The sequence below is a fragment of the Micropterus salmoides genome, unplaced genomic scaffold (assembly GCF_014851395.1).
Source record: "Micropterus salmoides isolate LMB-PRFRI ecotype aquatic unplaced genomic scaffold, ASM1485139v1 Ms_hic_scaffold_1, whole genome shotgun sequence".
NCBI lineage: Eukaryota > Metazoa > Chordata > Actinopteri > Centrarchiformes > Centrarchidae > Micropterus > Micropterus salmoides.
Window position 1 is genome coordinate 62,398,786 of NW_024040040.1, and position 7,400 is coordinate 62,406,185.

Consider the following 7,400-nt stretch of genomic DNA (forward strand, 5'->3'; position numbering starts at 1 on the left):
AGTTTTTTCTTTCTTTGTTTCGCCACATTTATCTCTTTTTCACTTTTCACACAAACCGGATGGAAAGTAAACTTCTTTGATTATCTAAATAATTTTTTAGTGAAAGCCAAGATCACTTTACTATTCTATCTAATAAACTCAACGTCTGGCATCACTATAAAACAATTAGCAACTGATGAGAATTGAGATATTGCTGCCTGTCATGCACCCCTGTGGCGGGTGTCCTGGCCCATTAGAGGCGAGCCCCCTGTGGGTCGCGGAGGGTCCCCCCTTCTCTTCATAGGTGCGTCGGGCCACCGGGCCAGATGACCAATTCACCCCTTGCAGGTAGTAAACATATTATGAACTCTCGCTAATTTATGAGGTTATTCTCGTAATATATTTTGACTTTTTTCTCAACATGTCAGAAATCACGGATATGTAGATGAGATTCTGAATGTGCATAAAATTTTAAATATGAACAGAAAACCTGCTGAAACACAGGAGCTATTAAAGTCCAGGAGTTTATAATTGAAAAAGTGTTTAATGCTCAGACCTTACTAGGTGAAGTCCCCTAGACTCCCCACTTAAAAAGTGTCCCCTCCAGTGTTCAAATAAAACCTATGCTCTTGCATTTCTTCAAAAAAAGAAGGCCTAACCTTTAAATTCACTTGAGTGAAAGCAAACAGTCTGTGTTTGACTGGTGGGAAGATTTCTAAATACCAGGTTAGGTTTGGTTTACAAATTTAGGCTATGATGTCTGGAGGGTGGTTATATGCTGATCACACTTATTCATTATTGACCATGATTACTGACTTAGGTTAAATTAGTTCTGCTACTGAACTTTTTTCATACTGTGGTGGGTAATGTCAGTTTAAGGTTGGGCACATGGGAGGGCATAAAAAATCTCACCTAGGGCTCCAACACTATCAGGAATCACCAAACAGGCTCCATAAGAAACATTCTCATGTCACAACTGATGACAATCTTTTTCTGCATGAGCAGTGTCACTAGTTATATACTAGGCCAGTAAACACGCAAACAGCTGTTTTCTCTTATTTTATCTGATTACACATGGCGCTTCCACATTCCGCTGGATTGCCATCTCACTTTTCCAGTTAGTTTGGTGGGCTAGAAGGGATGAACAGCATGAGTCGGCAGAACAGCCAACCGCTGTAACAGTGTCACGTACAAGTCTACTTCCTCCTGTCAATCATCTTGAGTGGTACCATTGCATGAAAACCAATCAGACATTTGGAGGGAGTTGTACATGGGTTTCTATCCCATCAAAAGCAAAAATATCTGACATTTTCTGCATGGCAGCACATAACATACCAATGTAGAGGTGTACAACCTGTTTTAGATGTTTTTCCGAGTCCAAAGTTCAACAGGCAAATGACGGAAACAACCAGATCATAACTGCAAAGAGACTCTTTCTTAAACTATAGTAGATTTGTTTGAACTTTACTGAACATGGACTTAATGTCTAACTGCATTAGCCTGCAGTTGTCACTGGTGATAAACATTTAGCTATCCATTTTCTCTGTCGAATAAAGTTGGTGGTGAATTTTTGATTAACATTAGATGTAATTTAATCAAAGTATTTCCATGACTAAATTATTTATTATCATTATAATAAGTAGTCTGGGGAATTTAAACATATTTAAAGTATAGTTTTACTTTAAAAAAGAAAAAGGTAGTTAGAGAGGTAAATAACTGAGTAAACATGTCTAAAAATAGCCCCTCTGTGTCTGCTTTTCACCACTCAGGCTGTACATCTGAGCCGCTCCCCTGGAGACTGTCAACAGGATTTTTTGATACTTGAGACCATTTTCATTGTGGATCAGATTTCCTAAAAATGGAACACTGACTTAATTGTTCTTCCTTGGCTCCAAACACAATAACTTCAGTTTTATCTTTGTTTAATTGAAGAAAAGTCTGGCACATCCAATTGTTGACCTTCTCAATACAGTCACTCAGTGGCTGTATGGGATCATAGTGCCCTGGTGATATTGTTATGTAAATCTGTGTGTCATCTGCATAATTATGGTAACATATTTTGTTCTTTTTCATAATCTGAGCCAGTGGAAGCCTGTAGATGTTAAACAGAAGTGGCCCCAGAATGGAGCCTTGGGGAACTCCACAGGTAATTTTTGTTTGCTCAGATGTGTAATTAGCTATAAACACAAAGTAGTCCCTGTCCTTTAAGTAGGATTCAAACCAGTTTAGTACTGTGCCAGAAAGACCAACCCAGTTTTTATGTCTGTCCAATAATACTAAGGCTGAAATTCTGCCACTGTCAGTGTTTAAATGGATGTCATTGAAGACCTTAACAAAAGCCGTCTCAGTGCTGAGGTGTGGTCTAAATCCTGACTGGAAGACATCAAAACAGTTATTTAGTGCCAAGAATGTCACACTGCCACGGGCAGGGAGTAGCCTAGTAGCTGCCTCTACAGTCTCTCCAAGCCTGAGCGAGAGGCTATGGAGACATACATCAAGGGCTCTCCTGTGGGTGCGGGGTTTTTCTTTGTTGGTATGAAGGACGGGATGTTGAGGCCGTGTATTGACTTCAGGGGCCTGAATGACATAACAGTGAACAACAAATACCCGTTGCCTCTCATGTTCCCACTGTGGTCAAGCTCCGACTTCCCCGCACCATGAAAGTGCACCCCTCCTTTCATGTCTCCCGGATTAAGCCTGTCTCCATCAGTCCTCTGTTGCCTCCCCCCAGAATGGCTGATGATGCTCCGGCTTACACTGTTAACAGCCTTTTGGATTCCTGTCGCCGTGGGCGTAGAGTACAGTACCTGGTGGATTGGGAGGTTACCTGAGGTGCGCTGTTGGATTTCCCACCGCCAGTCTCTCGTTGGTCCGGGACTTCCATCGCTTGCACCCTGGCCAGCCAGGAGGCGGCCGTCGGAGGGGGGCTACTGTCACACTGCCACGAGCAAGGAGGTGACAGCTGGTGTGTTGTGTGTGTATAAAATACACATATATGTGTTTGAGTTATTTTTTTCTTTGAGTGTGTGAGAGATGCATGGTGGGTTTTAGTTTTGTCTGTCTACATCTGGTGTCCCCCTCTCTTCCTCCTCCTCTCCCTCTCGCTCTCCTTTCCATCCCTCTCCCTCAGGGTGGAATTAGCTTTGTGACATGGTGCATTATCCTGCTGGAAGTAGCCATCAGAGGATGGGTACATGGTGGCCATAAAGGGATGGACATGGTCAGAAACAATGCTCAGGTAGGCCGTGGCATTTAAACCATGCCCAATTGGCACTAAGGGGCCTAAAGTGTGCCAAGAAAACATCCCCCACACCATTACACCACCACCACAGCCTGCACAGTGGTAACAAGGCATGATGGATCCATGATCTCATTCTGTTTACGCCAAATTCTGACTCTACCATCTGAATGTCTCAACAGAAATCGAGACTCATCAGACCAGGCAACATTTTCCTGTCTTCAACTGTCCAATTTTGGTGAGCTCTTGCAAATTGTAGCCTCTTTTTCCTATTTGTAGTGGAGATGAGTGGTACCCGGTGGGGTCTTCTGCTGTTGTAGCCCATCCACCTCAAGGTTGTGCGTGTTGTGGCTTCACAAATGCTTCGCTGCATACCTATGGTTCAGTCAAAGTTGCTCTTCTATCAGCTTGAATCAGTCGGCCCATTCTCCTCTGACCTCTAGCATCAACAAGGCATTTTCGCCCACAGGACTGCCGCATACTGGATGTTTTTCCCTTTTCACACCATTCTTTGTAAACCCTAGAAATGAAATTGAGCAGATTGTGAAATACTCAGACCGGCCCGTCTGGTACCAACAACCATGCCACGCTCAAAATTGCTTAAATCACCTTTCTTTCCCATTCTGACATTCAGTTTGGAGTTCAGGAGATTGTCTTAACCAGGACCACACCCCTAAATGCATTGAAGCAACTGCCATGTGATTGGTAGATAATTGCATTAATGAGAAATTGAACAGGTGTTCCTAATAATCCTTTAGGTGAGTGTATATACACACAGGGACTAACGCGCAGGGCAAGAGCAACATAGGTGACTGAGATCAGAACTGACGAGACAGGCAGGAGGAGAGACAGCAGGGGAAAACAGACAGCAGAGACAGACAGGCAGAGGGATTACTGGGGGAACAGACAGAACACTGAGTTTCTCTATGCTTCCTCTCTTCCTGAAGCGGCTGTCTGACACTGTCGATATCAAAGCACATATTGGAACACAGGTACGTCTTTAGAAACATCGAAATCACAGTTAAATAGGCTGTTTTTTACCCAAACATGATCTTCAACATGACACTTTATGATCAATCTGTCATCGATGTATGAGAGTTGTCTTTGGACATCGTAAATTTATCCTCAGCACAGAATAAAAGCTGCACTGTCCTTTATAACAGTGACTCTGTAGACATTAAGGCAAAACACTTACTGTGCGCAATGAACAGTAACTTTTCATATTGTAGCTGCACAGATTGAACATTCCTATCGTAGTTATCAGCTGGATATGACGTGAATATTTCTGAGTGAGGATGACTGTGGTGCAGCTGAAACAAATAAATGTAGTTTAAATTAGTTTTTCATTATCTGTTGATTGCCTGTCTGAATGTGTTTTGATAGCATTTCAGAAAATACGAAATGAGCAAGATTTTATAATGTAACAGATGTCTAAAACTTCAGTCAGTTTGAACCTGGACACATTTTAAATTACAAAAAATCACTAATAGGCCTACTGAGTGGTGTGTCACTTTACAATCACAGGTCCATGAGGAGCCTAAACTATGTCTAATCTGTTAGATTAATATTTTCATCTTCAGTTATTGCCACCAGCATTTAGTCCCGTCAGGTTACAGCTGAATAAACAGGCCTGTAGCTATTTAAAATGAATAACAGGCTGTAGGAGAATCCCAGCTCATTATCATTCATTAAGGAAACTCCAGTCTTCTAAATGATGAATGAGCAGCACTGTATAAAAGTAATATTGTTAATGTATCGATCCTGCGTTTTAGAGCCAATCATGGTCCGCGTTGGCAGCATTCATATTTCTAGCTCCACCCGATTAAAATGGAGCCTCTGCCTTTATTTACCCGTTGCCATGGTGAATCGTAGTAGCGGAGCTCCATTGATGATGGCTTTTTTCCATCCCCACGCACGCTTCCATCAGGCTCAACATACTCAGAGTTGACTGAACAACTTAGAGAATATAAGCAAGATACACAAATGGCATCAGATTATGAACAGGTAAATACAGAGTGACATTTATACCTTAAACGGCATTTCAGAATGATGGCATGTAATACTTATTTTGTCCTCTTGGAGGAGCTCTGGTTCCAAGAAGATAGCTTTGATTATTCTTTAAACAATCCTTTGCTCAGTATAATTTAATAATTTAGTTATTTAACATTAAATTTGAGCTGGAAAATTAATTGAGTAGTATAGGATGACATTTCTTTATCATAATTTCTAAAGGAAGTGTCAGAAAGTGTTGGGAACAAAGCATTGGTTACAACATAAAATGAAGAAATGTCAGGGATCCTTGCTGAAAATAAAAGCGCTGCAAAAGTAACTTATTTAGATTCTTACAACAATATCAACAACATGGTAACATAACTACTCAAATGGAGTGGAGAGACCTGTTAACTTAAAGATTTATTAAATTAAACAAGGTAATACTTTGAGTTTTGAGGAGACTGTACTCCTTGTTTACACAAAGGAATTCAGGGCTGTCCTCCTCTTGTGTTCTGGAGTTTCTCACGAATTCACGTCTGGGTGTGAAGAGGAGAATATCCTTTGAGGTAATTAAACAAAGAGGGAGGTCAGTTGCCATGGTTACGTGTGTGGGGGGGCAGTTTAGGGTTTCCTGCCCTCTCTTAAAGAGTAATCTCTGGTTAGTGTTTCTTTGTCATTTTAACAGTCAAGCACCGAGTCTTATCTGGCTGCTGCACCAGAGGTGGCAAGTTTTACGATGGAACTGCCACAGAAACAGCACTTCACCTCCTCCTTTGGTCGCTTCAGCTGTCTGTTGAGGGTTGATATCTCAAACCCCCTCCTTTTCTTTCTCTTAGGGAGAGAGAAAGACTTTGGGATCTCCAAATTGATTTGATATAAAATGAACAAATCCACACTGGTTTGATCACAACATAACACAGAATGTTTTCACTCCTCTGTTTTCCCCTGCTGTCTCTCTGCCTGGTCAGTCCTGTCACCTGTGCTGCTCGTTAGTCCCTGTGTATATATGCCTGGTGTTTCTGTTCAGTCTCTGTCTGGTTATTGTATTGTAGTGTGTTTACACTCAGTTGTGTTGTTTGGAAGAGTGTTTTGTTGGATTCTGAATTACCTGACTATTTTGGACTTTGTCTGCACCTTTCTGTGTACGCCCTGTGTTCTCAGTAAGTGTTAATAAAATCCCTGAACTCTCTCTCTGTTCTTGGTGTCTTGCATTTGGGCTCACACTTCTACTTGCACTCATTCTGAAAACCATGACAGTTGAGTACTTCATTAATTCACCATGCTTTTTCTGTTACCTAATCAAGACAGGAAATGAGAAGGCTCCCAGCACACTGGGCCCCGAGGAGCACGGCTGATGCCACTCTAATAATCAGAGCACAAGAGCTTGCCACCACAAAGACCAGCCATGAGCTGCCGGACAGCTGAGAGGAGCAGGGTGTAACCTATAGTGGCAACTGAAGTCCCAGTGTGTTTTACCTTTTTGTTTGCATGATGTGCTGAACTGCTAACTCAACCTTTTTTTGGTGTTCAACTTTTGCCTCCACATCCCCTTAGTACCCCTTAGTAAGACACTTTTGTTTTTAGCTTCCCGTTTTGGAAGTTGTTTTCTGTTACCCTTCATTGTAAGTAAATGGCTTTTTTTATTTTCAATGTAAGCTGTTTCCTCCTTTCCTTCAAACCTGGAACCATTATTGTCACTAACCTCCTCCCCCTGGACTTCCAGCTGAGGTTCGTGACAATAAGTTACTACACTAAATTTATTGAAACTGACAGGTGTGTAGCTAGTGGACAAATAAAGTGTAAAATCTGTAAAAATGAACAAACTCAACCTGTATACCCAACCTGTTTCAAACATTTAAATTTTAAAAAGTAAATTTTAAACCTAAGAAGTGTACCTCCTGTAAATATATAAAAACTATTTTGAAAATAATTGTCCTATAGTGCACTTTCAAGTATTAAATGAAAATATAGCTGCAATGATCGAGATCCAAGCAAGTCATGAAAAATGCAACATTTGACATTTTCAGAGGAGAACAGACGCACATCACACATCATCCTGATGGTTTTGGGTGTGTTGTCTAGTATTTTGGTGGCATTTGATCCAAGACTGAGCAAAAAAGAAAAGTGACTGACTTCTGAATTGACCATAGGTTGCAGTGAGGCAAACGTTCACATATCAGTGGATGTGCTG

General features: G+C 41.4%; 1 long non-coding RNA gene across 1 annotated transcript; it reads left to right on the forward strand.

The window, feature by feature from the left end:
* The first annotated feature begins 4,055 nt into the window (after window positions 1-4,055).
* LOC119899206 lies at window positions 4,056-6,864 on the forward strand. The gene is made up of 2 exons (XR_005443747.1): window positions 4,056-4,209; window positions 6,514-6,864. It is a non-coding gene; the product is annotated as an uncharacterized LOC119899206 (long non-coding RNA).
* Window positions 6,865-7,400: the final 536 nt, after the last annotated feature.